Source organism: Antedon mediterranea, chromosome 3 (assembly GCF_964355755.1).
Source record: "Antedon mediterranea chromosome 3, ecAntMedi1.1, whole genome shotgun sequence".
Taxonomy (NCBI): Eukaryota; Metazoa; Echinodermata; class Crinoidea; order Comatulida; family Antedonidae; genus Antedon; species Antedon mediterranea.
Genome location: NC_092672.1, coordinates 25,202,876 through 25,221,458, shown reverse-complemented (window position 1 = coordinate 25,221,458; position 18,583 = coordinate 25,202,876). Strand labels below are relative to the sequence as shown.

The window sequence follows — 18,583 nt, the reverse complement described above, 5'->3', positions numbered from 1 at the left end:
GCCTTCCTTATCAGCTCCATTGGTAAGGAGACGGTGTATTGCTTCTTCTCGAAGTAAAAAAAAAAAAAAAATATATATTTTCATCCGTTCTCTCGATATACAACACACGACGTATGCACGGCATGTTATGCCTCTTATTGATTGCACGACCTTATCAGTTAGTTCGGTAAAGAGACGGTGTATGTATCTACATGAACATTATAGAATAAGAGTGTGTTTGGATTTAAGAAACCATGTATAGGCCTAATAATTATACAACACGCGATGAATGCACGGACGGCATGTTATGCCTGTTACTGATTGCACGGCCTTATCAACTCGATCGGTAAAGAGACGGTGTATTGCTTATTCTCGAAGTAAACAATATTTTCATTTGTTCTCTCGGTATACAACACGCGATGAATGCACGGCATGTTATGCCTCTTATTGATTGCACGACCGTATCAACTCGATCGGTAAAGAGACGGTGTATGTATCTACATGAACATTCTAGAATAAGAGTGTGTTTGGATTTAAGAAACCATGTAGGCCTATAATAATTAATATAAGAACAATCAGGACCATTCCTGAAGTATGCTATCATTAGAAACTGTAATCGAATAGAATAAGAAGTATGATCTGGAAAGTTATAAACATTATTGTATATATACAACAGGCGACGAATGCACGGCATGTTATGCCTCTTATTGATTGCACGACCTTATCAGTTCATTCGGTAAAGAGACGGTGTATGTATCTACATGAACATTCTAGAATAAGAGTGTGTTTGGATTTAAGAAACCATGTCTAATAATTATACAACACGCGATGAATGCACGGCATGTTATGCATGTTACTGATTGCGCGGCCTTCCTTTTCAGCTCGATTGGTAAGGAGACGGTGTATTGCTTCTTCTCGAAGTAAAAAAAAAAAAAAAAGATTTTCATCCGTTCTCTCGATATACAACCCACGACAAATGCACGGCATGTTATGCCTCTTATTGATTGCACGACCTTATCAGTTCGTTCGGTAAAGAGACGGTGTATGTATCTACATGAACATTCTAGAATAAGAGTGTTTTTGGATTTAAGAAACCATGTATAATAATTATACAACACGCGATGAATGCACGGCATGTTATGCCTGTTACTGATTGCGCGGCCTTATCAGCTCCATTGGTAAGGAGACGGTGTATTGCTTCTTCTCGAAGTAAAAAAAAAAAAAAAGATTTTCATCCGTTCTCTCGATATACAACCCACGACAAATGCACGGCATGTTATGCCTCTTATTGATTGCACGACCTTATCAGTTCGTTCGGTAAAGAGACGGTGTATGTATCTACATGAACATTCTAGAATAAGAGTGTGTTTGGATTTAAGAAACCATGTATAATAATTATACAACACGCGATGAATGCACGGCATGTTATGCCTGTTATTCATTGCGCGACCGTATCAACTCGATCGGTAAAGAGACGGTGTATTGCTAATTCTCGAAGTAAAAAAAAAAAAAAGATTTTCATCCGTTCTCTCGATATACAACCCACGACAAATGCACGGCATGTTATGCCTCTTATTGATTGCACGACCTTATCAGTTAGTTCGGTAAAGAGACGGTGTATGTATCTACATGAACATTCTAGAATAAGAGTGTGTTTGGATTTAAGAAACCATGTATAATAATTATACAACACGCGATGAATGCACGGCATGTTATGCCTGTTACTGATTGCGCGACCGTATCAACTCGATCGGTAAAGAGACGGTGTATTGCTTATTCTCGAAGTAAACAATATTTTCATTTGTTCTCTCGATATACAACCCACGACGAATGCACGGCATGTTATGCCTCTTATTGATTGCACGACCTTATCAGTTAGTTCGGTAAAGAGACGGTGTATGTATCTACATGAACATTCTAGAATAAGAGTGTGTTTGGATTTAAGAAACCATGTATAATAATTATACAACACGCGATGAATGCACGGCATGTTATGCCTGTTACTGATTGCGCGGCCTTATCAGCTCATTCGGTAAAGAGACGGTGTATTGCTTATTCTCGAAGTAAACAATATTTTCATTTGTTCTCTCGATATACAGAACACGACGAATGCACGGCATGTTATGCCTGTTACTGATTGCGCGACCGTATCAACTCGATCGGTAAAGAGAGGGTGTATTGCTTCTTCTCGAAGTAAACAATATTTTCATTTGTTCTCTCGGTATTCAACACGCGATGAATGCACGGCATGTTATGCCTCTTATTGATTGCACGACCGTATCAGTTCATTCGGTAAAGAGACGGTGTATGTATCTACATGAACATTCTAGAATAAGAGTGTGTTTGGATTTAAGAAACCATGTATAATAATTATACAACACGCGATGAGTGCACGGCATGTTATGCCTGTTACTGATTGCGCGGCCTTATCAGCTCATTCGGTAAAGAGACGGTGTATTGCTTATTCTCGAAGTAAAAAAAAAAAAAATATTTTCATTTGTTCTCTCGATATACAACCCACGACAAATGCACGGCATGTTATACCTCTTATTGATTGCACGACCTTATCAGTTCATTCGGTAAAGAGACGGTGTATGTATCTACATGAACATTCTAGAATAAGAGTGTGTTTGGATTTAAGAAACCATGTATAATAATTATACAACACGCGATGAATGCACGGCATGTTATGCCTGTTACTGATTGCGCGGCCTTATCAGCTCATTCGGTAAAGAGACGGTGTATTGCTTCTTCTCGAAGTAAAAAAAAAAAAAAAGATTTTCATCCGTTCTCTCGATATACAACACACGACGAATGCACGGCATGTTATGCCTCTTATTGATTACACGACCTTATCAGTTAGTTCGGTAAAGAGACGGTGTATGTATCTACATGAACATTCTGGAATAAGAGTGTGTTTGGATTTAAGAAACCATGTATAATAATTATACAACACGCGATGAATGCACGGCATGTCATGCCTGTTACTGATTGCGCGGCCTTATCAGCTCATCCGGTAATGAGACGGTGTATTGCTTCTTCTCGAAGTAAAAAAAAAAAAAGATTTTCATCCGTTCTCTCGATATACAACAGGCGACGAATGCACGGCATGTTATGCCTCTTATTGATTGCACGACCTTATCAGTTCGTTCGGTAAAGAGACGGTGTATGTATCTACATGAACATTCTAGAATAAGAGTGTGTTTGGATTTAAGAAACCATGTATAATAATTATACAACACGCGATGAATGCACGGCATGTTATGCCTGTTACTGATTGCACGGCCTTCCTTATCAGTTCCATTGGCAAGGAGACGGTGTATTGCTTTTTCTCGAAGTAAAAAAAAAAAAAAGATTTTCATCCGTTCTCTCGATATACAATACACGACAAATGCACGGCATGTTATGCCTCTTATTGATTACACGACCTTATCAGTTCATTCGGTAAAGAGACGGTGTATGTATCTACATGAACATTCTAGAATAAGAGTGTGTTTGGATTTAAGAAACCATGTATAATAATTATACAACACGCGATGAATGCACGGCATGTTATGCCTGTTACTGATTGCACGGCCTTCCTTATCAGTTCCATTGGCAAGGAGACGGTGTATTGCTTTTTCTCGAAGTAAAAAAAAAAAAAAGATTTTCATCCGTTCTCTCGATATACAATACACGACAAATGCACGGCATGTTATGCCTCTTATTGATTACACGACCTTATCAGTTCATTCGGTAAAGAGACGGTGTATGTATCTACATGAACATTCTAGAATAAGAGTGTGTTTGGATTTAAGAAACCATGTATAATAATTATACAACACGCGATGAATGCACGGCATGTTATGCCTGTTACTGATTGCACGGCCTTATCAGCTCATTCGGTAAAGAGACGGTGTATTGCTTATTCTCGAAGTAAACAATATTTTCATTTGTTCTCTCGATATACAACAGGCGACGAATGCACGGCATGTTATGCCTCTTATTGATTGCACGACCTTATCAGTTCATTCGGTAAAGAGACGGTGTATGTATCTACATGAACATTCTAGAATAAGAGTGTGTTTGGATTTAAGAAACCATGTAGGCCTATAATAATTAATATAAGAACAATCAGGACCATTCCTGAAGTATGCTATCATTAGAAACTGTAATCGAATAGAATAAGAAGTATGATCTGGAAAGTTATAAACATTATTGTATATATACAACAGGCGACGAATGCACGGCATGTTATGCCTCTTATTGATTGCACGACCTTATCAGTTCATTCGGTAAAGAGACGGTGTATGTATCTACATGAACATTCTAGAATAAGAGTGTGTTTGGATTTAAGAAACCATGTATAATAATTATACAACACGCGATGAATGCACGGCATGTTATGCATGTTACTGATTGCGCGGCCTTCCTTATCAGTTCCATTGGCAAGGAGACGGTGTATTGCTTTTTCTCGAAGTAAAAAAAAAAAAAAGATTTTCATCCGTTCTCTCGATATACAATACACGACAAATGCACGGCATGTTATGCCTCTTATTGATTGCACGACCGTATCAACTCGATCGGTAAAGAGACGGTGTATGTATCTACATGAACATTCTAGAATAAGAGTGTGTTTGGATTTAAGAAACCATGTATAATAATTATACAACACGCGATGAATGCACGGCATGTTATGCCTGTTACTGATTGCGCGGCCTTATCAGCTCATTCGGTAAAGAGACGGTGTATTGCTTATTCTCGAATTAAACAATATTTTCATTTGTTCTCTCGGTATACAACAGACGACGAATGCACGGCATGTTATGCCTCTTATTGATTGCACGACCTTATCAGCTCATTCGGTAAAGAGACGGTGTATGTATCTACATGAACATTCTAGAATAAGAGTGTGTTTGGATTTAAGAAACCATGTATAATAATTATACAACACGCAATGAATGCACGGCATGTTATGCATGTTACTGATTGCGCGGCCTTCCTTATCAGCTCCATTGGTAAGGAGACGGTGTATTGCTTCTTCTCGAAGTAAAAAAAAAAAAAAAGATTTTCATCCGTTCTCTCGATATACAACACACGACGAATGCACGGCATGTTATGCCTCTTATTGATTGCACAACCGTATCAACTCGATCGGTAAAGAGACGGTGTATGTATCTACATGAACATTCTAGAATAAGAGTGTGTTTGGATTTAAGAAACCATGTATAATAATTATACAACACGCGATGAATGCACGGCATGTTATGCATGTTACTGATTGCGCGGCCTTCCTTATCAGCTCCATTGGTAAGGAGACGGTGTATTGCTTCTTCTCGAAGTAAAAAAAAAAAAAAATATATATTTTCATCCGTTCTCTCGATATACAACACACGACGTATGCACGGCATGTTATGCCTCTTATTGATTGCACGACCTTATCAGTTAGTTCGGTAAAGAGACGGTGTATGTATCTACATGAACATTATAGAATAAGAGTGTGTTTGGATTTAAGAAACCATGTATAGGCCTAATAATTATACAACACGCGATGAATGCACGGACGGCATGTTATGCCTGTTACTGATTGCACGGCCTTATCAACTCGATCGGTAAAGAGACGGTGTATTGCTTATTCTCGAAGTAAACAATATTTTCATTTGTTCTCTCGGTATACAACACGCGATGAATGCACGGCATGTTATGCCTCTTATTGATTGCACGACCGTATCAACTCGATCGGTAAAGAGACGGTGTATGTATCTACATGAACATTCTAGAATAAGAGTGTGTTTGGATTTAAGAAACCATGTAGGCCTATAATAATTAATATAAGAACAATCAGGACCATTCCTGAAGTATGCTATCATTAGAAACTGTAATCGAATAGAATAAGAAGTATGATCTGGAAAGTTATAAACATTATTGTATATATACAACAGGCGACGAATGCACGGCATGTTATGCCTCTTATTGATTGCACGACCTTATCAGTTCATTCGGTAAAGAGACGGTGTATGTATCTACATGAACATTCTAGAATAAGAGTGTGTTTGGATTTAAGAAACCATGTCTAATAATTATACAACACGCGATGAATGCACGGCATGTTATGTATGTTACTGATTGCGCGGCCTTCCTTACAGCTCCATTGGTAAGGAGACGGTGTATTGCTTCTTCTCGAAGTAAAAAAAAAAAAAAAAGATTTTCATCCGTTCTCTCGATATACAACCCACGACAAATGCAAGGCATGTTATGCCTCTTATTGATTGCACGACCTTATCAGTTCGTTCGGTAAAGAGACGGTGTATGTATCTACATGAACATTCAAGAATAAGAGTGTGTTTGGATTTAAGAAACCATGTATAATAATTATACAACACGCGATGAATGCACGGCATGTTATGCATGTTACTGATTGCGCGGCCTTCCTTATCAGCTCCATTGGTAAGGAGACGGTGTATTGCTTCTTCTCGAAGTAAAAAAAAAAAAAAAAGATTTTCATCCGTTCTCTCGATATACAACCCACGACAAATGCACGGCATGTTATGCCTCTTATTGATTGCACGACCTTATCAGTTCGTTCGGTAAAGAGACGGTGTATGTATCTACATGAACATTCTAGAATAAGAGTGTGTTTGGATTTAAGAAACCATGTATAATAATTATACAACACGCGATGAATGCACGGCATGTTATGCCTGTTATTCATTGCGCGACCGTATCAACTCGATCGGTAAAGAGACGGTGTATTGCTAATTCTCGAAGTAAAAAAAAAAAAAAGATTTTCATCCGTTCTCTCGATATACAACCCACGACAAATGCACGGCATGTTATGCCTCTTATTGATTGCACGACCTTATCAGTTAGTTCGGTAAAGAGACGGTGTATGTATCTACATGAACATTCTAGAATAAGAGTGTGTTTGGATTTAAGAAACCATGTATAATAATTATACAACACGCGATGAATGCACGGCATGTTATGCCTGTTACTGATTGCGCGACCGTATCAACTCGATCGGTAAAGAGACGGTGTATTGCTTATTCTCGAAGTAAACAATATTTTCATTTGTTCTCTCGATATACAACACACGACGAATGCACGGCATGTTATGCCTGTTACTGATTGCACGACCTTATCAGCTCATTCGGTAAAGAGACGGTGTATTGCTTATTCTCGAAGTAAACAATATTTTCATTTGTTCTCTCGATATACAACGCACGACGAATGCACGGCATGTTATGCCTCTTATTGATTGCACGACCTTATCAGTTCATTCGGTAAAGAGACGGTGTATGTATTTACATGAACATTCTAGAATAAGAGTGTGTTTGGATTTAAGAAACCATGTATAATAATTAATATAAGAACAATCAGGATCATTCCTGAAGTATGCTATCATTAGAAACTGTAATCGAATAGAAAAAGAAGTATGATCTGGAAAGTTATAAACGTTATTGTATATAAGGGGGAAATATGTTCTCTCTTTTTGAAAACATTGACGCACGCTGTCATTAGGCGTCGAAGTAAAGCTTTTATTTTTTTCTAAAACATTATCGAACGAATTCTAGATGGCCAAGTTGCTTGCGCGCTATCCTTCTTGTTGTGAACGTGAACTTTTAGAAACGAAATTTTTTTACAATAACAGTACACGTTGTTCTCGGTTAAAGTTGTTTTCTTTTTTTAATAAACTCTTTTCAAAACAAAACTAATATAGATCGTCGAATGCTATGATTTATTATTGAAGAAACGTACTCTACCGTACACCTTTTATAAATACGAATGCTATAGTTTTGACTTTCATTGCCATAGACTGATTTTGTTTTTTAAGTCGATTCTTCCACTTTTTTCAAATGCATTCATTAATGATTGTAGTTTGTCTGATTTTTGGCAGCATGAATCTCTCTTGCGCCATATAACAAGCATTTCTTGATTACGTTCCCGACTACAAATGTAATGAGCCTGACGTAAATCTTGTTGTTGAGCGAGTGAAATTCCTAAATATGTTGCTATCATTGACCAATCATTGCCCAGCTCTCTTGCCAACTCGGAAATACGCAGATCTGTGAGTGGTCCAAAGTCTTCACCTGAAACACACACAAAAAAAAATTAAAAAAAATAAGCTATTATAAATTTTTTATTTATTTATTTTTTTAAATTTTTAAATTTTTGTCATTTCTCAAGAATCATAATACCTTCGGTGAGCGTTTCACTCTGATCGTTGTTTTCATACACTATCTTTAATTCATCGTTGAAATGCGCTGACCGAGCACGTTTCAATGCTGAATATGACTCCTCGGCAACATGCCTTTTAAAATTGTTCAACTTGGCATCAAAACCATCAGATACCTGGTTAATGTACAAGTTTTTGGCTTTAGACGTAGCATACCCCTGGTCTCCAATTAAGCCCTGTTCTGAATCCATAACCAAACTTATGAAACGTGTGTGGGTGTGTGTGTGTGTGTGTGTGTGTGTGTGCGCGCAAATTAATAATACACCAGCTGCACAGGCTCATTTACATAACATAGCGGTCATCACAAACGCAAATCCTAGACCGGAACCGTACAAACGGGATTGTTGACAGAGAATCATTCCGGTACTATAAATTGATGTGCGTATAAACGAGAAAGTCACTTCAAAAAAAGAAATATTGTTGAACAAGATGTTAAAGAGAAACGGTGGTTTTGATGTTGATAAATTGATCGTTTTGGCCAAAAATTATTTGGAAAACGAGGAAAAAGTTGAACGTGAATATCCGGAAACATTTAGCAACGCAGAATTGAAAACTGAAATCAAGAATCAAGTTGATAAGGTGAAATGTCGCAGCGCCAAGTCATTACACGATCTGCTCGTGGGCATGTTTGAAGACGGCCACGTGAATGAGGGCCGCATTATTGTCACACTTCACGTTGCACGTGAATTTGCTAGTTCCAGTAAAAACAAGGAGGAATATTCTGAAACGTTAACCACATTTCTTAAGCAGTTATTGAAGTGAGTAATATTAGCGATCATATTGTGTGTGTGCGTGCGTGTTGCTGTAGTATTGCGATGGCGTCCAGACGCAGGCACGGTTCTAATGAACGTCACGAAGACAGTAAGAAAGTAAGAAAACTTGATACTGTGTGGATATCATCTGATGATGAAGATGATGATGATGATGGACCTTCAACGTTAGCAAAATCTGCTACCGTAACACCTTTAAATTATGAAATATTTCAACGGCCGCCGAATAACGTGCCCGAAATTGATTCGGAGACTGAAGTTCAACCGGAGCAGCAGCAGCATGCAGGTGATGTATACGACGACGGGTTTTTGGAACGTGATACCGATTCGTCGTACAGAGTACAACACGACGACTCAAAAAATAAGATAAGAAATCTTCATTTTGTAAAAGATAAAGTAAGCGGCAACATTTGGTATAAAGTACCGAAATGGTTGGACGCAAACGCCGTAAACAACTTTACCAAAAGAAATGAACCGTTTACAATTGAAAACATCGTTTCGTTTACAAAACTGTCTGTGTACTTGAACAATACAATTGCTCTGGATAAAATCAAGCAAATGCTCATAAACACAGGCATTGTATTCCCAAAAATCTCAACGGATACAATTGAAACAATTTCGAAAGAAGCGACAGTAATGTTTTTTGATCCGATTAGAACTGCAGTTGTACTCCAATTGATTCACGCGACAATCCAACGGGAAAAAGCATACGCAATATCGAGTGTCATTGCCGATTCGTTGATTTTCTGGGCACCGCTCATTCACGATTTGTTTGTTAAGAAACCAGATTTGATTTCCATGTGGATGTCTCAGATTCCGCCATGTTTCTTTGACAAATTACTGAGTCGAAACGCTCGCAAAAGCGGTTACAATGCAGACGTGAATCGGTTAGTGACCGTATGGGTTGCATCATTGCCCGACAACAAGATCAACGCGACAAGCATGGGCATTCTTCTCGACTCGTCCGTATTCTCGCCGTATAGAATGAACGAACACAACAACAACGTCGTCGTCGATGATTTACGAACCACCGACAGAATCAAGACGCTCTTGAAAATGTCTGCTCGACCACCGGAACGTCAACTTGCCTGTCAGGACACACCGAACGCATCTGTTTTTACCGTTCTTTCTTCCGGTGACGTGTACATGAATCATGCGTTCACAGGTACAACCATACTTGTCATTCGACCATTGTTTCATGACGTAACAATAAAGGGCGTTTTAAGTTGCACGAGTAACAAGAACACACTGTACGCCGTCTTTGAAACAGATTTTCAAGTGTACGAGTGCACCAGAGAAACCCTGAACAAGGGCGGTATAGCAGAATGGACTAAAATTGGCGAAATGCCTCTCGTTTGCCGGCATCGTTGTGGAATGCAAATGTTTTGTTTTCTGGATAGATTGCTAGTGTTTGTTGGTGGTAGATTCGAAACCGGCGCACCGACTGACATGTTAGACTTTCTAGGAACCGACATGAGTAGATGCGATACTGAAAAATATGGATTCGTGTATGACACGATACGAAAAGAGTGGTTTGCTTTCAATACGACGTATCGTTATTACTCGAGTAAATGGTGCAAAGGAAACGAGTCAAACGGTGAAATCGAACTGTTCACTATCGGCAACGTCATGTGCACTAGAGCTGAGCCTAAAACGGTTGTTTCTAAGCTTTCAATAATCTCGAGCCAATTGATGGCCGACGTTGACATTCCGAACAGAATACTTCCGTCTCGTTTCGTTGATAATTTTGCCAAATCATACATTCGACACTTGGACAAAAACACGTCGCTTATACACGACAGTGGACACATTTTTGTTGTCAACAATGAACATGTTTTTAAACGTAATGAAAAACACGGCCCGTGGTTCAGGCAAAAAGTCAGATCAACCGTAAAGTTTCCTTTTATTTACGACGTATTAGACGGAATACCACGCATGATTGGCGGTTACAACCCGGCAACAAGGTCTTGGCATTCTATGGCTCCAACCAAATTGAACAGGTTCGTAAAATTTGAAAACGCCGGACCTCGTCCTCCGTCACACGTCATATCAGCGTCTATACGAAGTGGATTCTCAAAACATTTTCATCACGTTTGCATGCCCGTTACAGAACATAATGAGACAAGACATTGGCCTTTGTTTTCGTTGGTATCGCTTTACATCAGAACCAATTGTGACGCATGGATACAGAGGCGTTGAAACACATTTTACTACTACTACTCATACTACTACTACTACTTTACCACCATCGTTGTGTAATGTGCATCGATGAACGTCCGGACTTGTTAATTGGATCGGTGTACGTTGACAGAGTATCGCCGTTTCTATATCACGACGCATGCATTAGAGAGAGCGAAAAATATGCGTGCATTGACATCATCGAAGACGGTACTCATATTGTTACGTGTTGTGATGAATGCGATCGATGGGACGGTATGAAATATTCTTTAGAAACGTGTAGCCTAAACCGATCGGCTGATGATCAATGGCTTCTCGTACCGGACAATGATGGATGCGATCTGTTTGGTTCTCATTGCTTTTTTCCATTAGGTGAAAACGTGGGAAGGTGCGTTCCCGCTCTGTTTGGTTATCCAGAAACTATTCCCGTATCGGATGAGTGCTTTCAACGATGTAATGTAGACGCGGCAGTATATGAGCCGATGTCGATAGAAATCTTGTGCGTATGCGACATTTAAAAATTGTATATATACAGCACCAAACTTTAACTGCAATGCAACTATGTTATCTACATTGCTACATTAAGTAAATTGAAAAAAAAAAGGGGGGGGGGGAGGAGAGGTTGGGGGTTTTTACGTAATAAGCTGTGTTTATCAGTTGATTTTATTTTGTACACTTTTACTATATCTTGTTTTGTATTCATTTGTGTAAAGTAATGATCTACTGTATGTATCGATGTAAATTGAGGGGGGGGGGGGGGGGGTAGGATAGTTGCTTTTGCCTTTTTTTACTTTTCTGTTAATTGTTATATTTTATATTGTGAAGGATGCACCTTTGTGCTAAGTGTGCTAAAGATCTAAAGGTGTAATTCCAAATAAATAAATGCAAAACTTTTTGTATGTAATTCACTTTTATTTTAATGTTGTCACTTTCTTATGGATTAATAAAAGAAAATAAATTTGATACAGCACATTTTTTTGTTTTTGTTTTTCTCTCTCTCTATCTCTCTCTCTCTCATCTTGCTCTTATAGAAACTGATGTTAAGCATTACTAATGCGTTCTCCACATCTCCCCCCCCCCCCGCGCGCGCGTCTATATGGGTCGCGTCACAACTAAAGGAGCCGCCGGCCTTGTGTCGCAAAAGCTATAATATTGCTATAATTAGCTTTGAATGTTGGAATAGTCAATTTAAAATAATTATTTTTTTCTTACATATTCGACATATTCAACTATTATAGTTTACTTGTCCTTAAAACTTAATTTTGTTCCAAAATACATACATTTTGACGTTTTTTTATAGACAATATTGTAAGGTTTTGTGTGGAATTCTGACTATTTCAGTCGTAAACGGCCGGCCAAAAATCATCTACCTTATTTTTCAATCGAATGTTCCCGCCTTTCCAAACATTGTCACAACTGGTATGGTTTTATAGCTTGTAACGTCATCTTTCAGAATATCATGAATAAACATTTAAATATGCAATCATAGTCCAATCACAATCACTTTTATAAAGGCTTCGGCCTTAAATACAGCCAAACAAAAGGGACTAATCGCGTCCTCTGATTGGTCAATCACTTGTGAACGTGCGTAGACGTATTGTTTACTACCTTGGTAAGCTGTTCGCACGAGGTTTACAGTGTGCTACTACATTATTGTCCTACTTTAGTGTTATAATTTACAATCTTTTAATAAACTATACTATAATTCTTTTGCATCATTCAAATTAATAGTTTGATATAATTAATAGAAATGTCAGAAATTCTGATAATGAACGATCAGAAAAAGTCATAGCTGACGCTTTAAATGCTAGCCTTCTTGCTAATTCTAAAGCCTGGATGATGGGGATAGACGAAGATTCTGACGGCGAGGATAGTTATTGAAAACGAAGAAGAATGTGTAAGAATTTGTATAGGCCTAATCATGATCTAGAGTAGAAGTGAGTTATGTTAACAGATTGTGTGTGCTCAAAATAATCCATTAATCAACATAATTATGTAATTTTTAATTGTTGTATTTTATATATGAAGATGATAATAAAATTGAAAGAAATTAAAGTGTAATCTATACTCGTATTCATTGTTTAAGTGTTTAAAATTTCATGTAGATTCAGTAATAATAACTAATGGTATCCAAGGCGAATGTGTTGTGGTTATTGAATAAAACCAATGTAATGGTCCACTGAACTTAAAAGGCTGTTTTCTAATTGTTGATAATCTATTGAATTCGGAAGTAATCTATTGAATTCGGAAGTTCTTGGTTGAAATAGGGTCATATCTTAATTGCCTTGAAATAAATTATAAAGCAAGTTACATTATTTTTTTTTAGAAAGCTTAAAGAATGGAGATTAATATTATAATAATAATTTAAAAAAAAAAAAATAATTTCAACCCAAAGCTCCTTTTGTGGTGACACGACACATATCTCTTTTGTAAAATAGGATACAAACTAAACGTCGCCGCGCGTCTTTGGACACTCACACTCACACACACATTAGGCTATTATGGGGGGGGGCGAGGGAAATGGTAGATATAAAAAGAGAAATTTTAACAGAAAAAAAAGCACAACAAAACGGGAAATGATGCTGCGAAGATCAGTAACTGAAAAGCTGAGAATTCAAAGAACAGAATACTTTGAAGAGAGATTTAAACGAATTCTGTTGATCAAAGGCTACGATGTACATCGAGACGTTTACACAGACCATACCACTCACGAAATTTATTATGACCATCAATGGTACATTCCGGGGGAAGCGGATGTCCGGATTTCGAAAAGTATGGACTTTCATCCAACGATAGCACACACGGACTTGTTAGGAAAACCGATATTGAAAATGATGATCGCATATCTACTCCAGGGAGCGAATATAGAATTCGCATACACTGGTCGACGTAGGCCTACGTATTTCATTGAGGAATTGGACGAGTATCTGCAAAGAATTCGGTTGCAATACATCAAAGGCGTAATTGTACAGTTTTACGATTTTACAAAGACAGGAAAGAGGGAAGTCTTGACAACTTTCTATCATAATGTACTGGATGGTATGGAACGTGAAATGACCAGAAAACACACTTTCCTACCGAAAACTCTGTGGGATGTAGTAGAGAACATTTACGTTCCACAGGGACTCTCTCCTCTTCCAAAGTCGTTTATAGCAGGCACGCAGATGGCTATGCAAAAGGAATATAAATTTATCATGAAGAAATTACATCCCCACATGACACCGGAGCTCATACAAGAATATTCTAAATTCACTACATCTGATATTCCGGACGACATTCGCATTTCCGAAAGATTCCGTCTAAAGAAGAGTGAAGAAGAAGCTGACAAAGACGATGTAATGAAGACATTTGTAATATTTCAAATTCATCATGATTGAAAAAAAAAAAAAAAATTATAGAATGCATTTGCTTTTTCTTTTAATAATTCTTTTTCTCGAATAAATATCATTTTTATTACAGAACATTTTTGTTTTGTTATTATTATAAACACATGTTATGTATACTTGTTATATAAAAAAATCGATTTCTTCAACCCGTTTCAAGAAACATCTCAATGGGAACCAATACGCCTGGCTCGCGGACATACTCACAATCGAGCCAACGATAGCCGGATGTCTCGTACAATCGTTTAGCGAAAAGACGTTCGTCGAAGAAACACATATTATGTAAAGTTAACTTGACGACGTTGATGATTGGTGTCATGAATTCAGCCATGCCTGCCTCGTCGATATTCATTTCGATCAGGTTCAAATGCCTCAGTGCGGTGTTGGGGCTCGTTTCCATCTCACCGAACGGATCACCTTTGCAATTCTTTATCGTTATCGTGTTCAGGTTCGGATGTTCCGACATGACAACAGAAAGAAAACCTTCGTCCACTATTGAATTTAGCAGAAACAAAGTGGTCAAAGAGTCCCAGCTCATCAATCGCAAGCCGACTGACATGTCGACTCGGTCATCCGTGTAGCCGTCCAACGAAAGTTCTAGAGAGGTTTCTTTTGAAGATTCGGCGAAATGGTCGATGGCCGCATTTAAACTGGTCCGATTGACCATCTGCATCCACACTGTGTCTTCTTTGTTTCGTGTGTAGGGACGAACCTTCAACACTTCGGTTTCTTTCCACACGGACGAGACTGTGATTAGGTTAAAGTAACGTCCAACATCTGCCCCGTTGGAGCGTCCGTCGTACACGATCAACAGCCTGTAGTTCAGATTTTGATCCGTCTCCGTCATGTCGCAGTCGGTCAGTACCACGTAGTAGGTATATTTGCTAGAAAATCCATCGGGAACCAGGGTTTGGCGAACGTCGTCCAAGTGCACTTTCATGTTTTTGCAATGTATCGATGAATGTCCTATTTTGTCCGACGGGATTAGTTGATTGGCAGCCGGGTGGAAAACAACACCGGTGCACGAGTCCAATTCCAAATACTCCAAGCAGACCACCGTTTCTTCCAAGATGCGATGCAGTGTTCCCTCTCTAAAATGCACATTCTTCAGCACTAGGTTAGACATGTAGAATTGCGGCAAAGTCGATTGCGAATCGAGAACCGGCTTAAACTTTCGCTTCACGCACATCAACAGGCTTCCGGCGGATGGTCGGCAGCTTTGAAACGTGTCAACCGTACCGTGACGTTTACGTTTGCACAGTTGTACGGCCGCCTCGGTTGCGATCAATTCCAAATCGCCCAACAATCCGGTCATGTAGGGACTCGAGTTGGCCAACTCTAACTGAGACACGTAATCCATGAAGGAGAAAATGTACAGCAGCAATTCGGTCGGCAGGTTGCACAAATTACAACGGTCGTTCGTTCGTTTTTGACATCGTTTCGCTCGTTTCCTTCTTTTTCTTCTTCCTGCCATTTTAATTCTTTTTAATTTTTTTATTTATTTATTTTTTAGATGTCTTTTCGGCAAAATCTGACATTCGACTGAGATGTTTTGGAAACGTCAAGTTCCATTTTATGCATTCTTAGCGAAACGAATAATTCGCTAGAGCGTATAGGTAAAGTATCTGAAAGGTATACGAGCTTTTGCGTGCCTGATTCGATTTTGTATGCATGTGAACTAGTAATGCATCTGTTATCGAATACGTTTCGATATTATTATAGTAGGTTTTGTTTGTTTCTTGGCGGATTATAATGTATTTTAAACTCTATTATTTAGTCTTTATTATAATCCACAACAAACGCGGTGGGTATAATATTGCACCATCATTATTTTATGTGTGTGTGTATTAAACATAGCATCTAGGGTGAATATTAGTCTTTATATCGACGTCATCTACAACAAACGGTGGGTATCTGACGTATTTCATAACGCATCCAGATTGCAAGCGTGGGTATAATATTGCACCATCATTATTTTATGTGTGTGTGTGTATGTGTGTGTATTAAACATAGCATCTAGGGTGAATATTAGTCTTTATATCGACGTCATCTACAACAAACGGTGGGTATCTGACGTATTTCATAACGCATCCAGATTGCAAGCGTGGGTATAATATTGCACCATCATTATTTTATGTGTGTGTGTGTATGTGTGTGTATTAAACATAGCATCTAGGGTGAATATTAGTCTTTATATCGACGTCATCTACAACAAACGGTGGGTATCTGACGTATTTCATAACGCATCCAGATTGCAAGCGTGGGTATAATATATAGCACCATCATTATTTTATGTGTGTGTGTGTATGTGTGTGTATTAAACATAGCATCTAGGGTGAATATTAGTCTTTATATCGACGTCATCTACAACAAACGGTGGGTATCTGACGTATTTCATAACGCATCCAGATTGCAACCGTAGGTATAATAATATTGCACCGCCATTATTTTAGCATCTTACGTGTACTAAATATAGCTGACATCATCATGGGTAGGTGACATCATACAAGTATAATGTATTATAGTACGACTCTCCGTTTACAATCACTATGCAAGAGAAATGGATTTGATGACACTCGTAGTGTTTGTGCTCTCGACGACCAATGCAATGTCCATATTGTACGGTACGTTTTCGGCTGCTCAACATAGGTTATCAATGTCTGATTATCACCGGGAGTTTTACAATCAAAACTCACGAGACATTTGGATGATGTAAGTAAAAAAAAAAATTGTTTTTCTGCTTCATCTTCTTCTATTACTTTTCTAGTTACTTATGCATAGGTCACGTCTAGGCTAGGTAGGCCTAAATTGCATGTATTGCAAGTTGCTAGCCAGGTAGCGATTTTTTTTTTCGTACATAATTTGGGGACCCCTCATGAAACGTCACAAAATAAACATGAATAATTCATCAGTTAAATTTGTTTTTCCGTGTGCACCCAAGCGTATAGCAACAAGAAGTGATTAAACTAAAGCGATACGATTCTTTCTACAGTAGAAAAAATTACGCGGCCTGGGATTCTAGGTCAATTCACGTGATTGCCTTCGCGCCCTCTTCTTCACACACACACCACTGGCATGCATAATGTGTCAAGGCTAATCGTAATTCTGCTATTTTATTATCAAACAATATGTACTCAAAGAAAAATGCGCGTATATGAACACATGAGATGGGAAAGATTAGACCCACGAGAATAAAAAATGTATTTTTGTGTAATGTTTATTGTTTAATTTTGCTGACTTATATTAGTATTACTCGGACTGTGTCATACCTAACACACACACACACACACACACAGCTACTACTTGAATAGACCGTGGGTTTAGAGACTAACATTAGGCCTAATACATGTAGTATTAATAGAAACTATCATTTTTTAACACGTAATTCTTTAGTAATAAATTATATTAAAAACACCATAAACTAAAGGCTGATTATTTTGACAATCCACACAAAACGCCGTTATTCTTTTATGAAATTGCACGCCGCAACCACAGCGTAGATAGGCCTAGAATCGTACCGCGCGCGCACTTGTGTAATCACTTCTTGTTGCTATACGCTTCGGGTGCAAACGGAACAAGAACATTTTTATTAACTGATGAATTATTCATGTTTATTTTGTGACGTTTCATGAGGGGTCCCCAACTTATGTACGAAAAACAAAATCGCAGCCAGGTAGGCCTGTCCCCCAAAATGTATTTTATTTTTACTGCTTTTGGAATACCTGTACATATACAGTCAATATATAAAGTGTTGCATGTAGTATGCCTATGGACTTAGTGAGTTATGTTTTGTATAATCCACTGTGTTGTTGCTGGTAATGTGTTTACATTGATATAGAAAAGTTATAATTTTGAAATACATTGTATGTTTCTACGGTGGTTTCGTTATTGACAAAAAGCCATACCCCCTCTATAGTTTTTATCTTAATATTTCCATAACCTAACCAGAGAGGGCGCACTATAATAATAATAATAATAATAATATTATTTGGAACAACACTTTTTTAACAGTGGCACACATGCGTAGATGGTGCGTCCATACCAATCACAACATTAAA

General features: G+C 38.1%; 1 protein-coding gene across 1 annotated transcript in view; it reads right to left on the bottom strand.

The window, feature by feature from the left end:
• The window catches only part of LOC140045074 (2-oxoglutarate and iron-dependent oxygenase domain-containing protein 2-like), a 168,981-nt gene that overhangs the window by 83,983 nt on the left and 66,415 nt on the right, over positions 1 to 18,583 (bottom strand). The window lies entirely within an intron of this gene.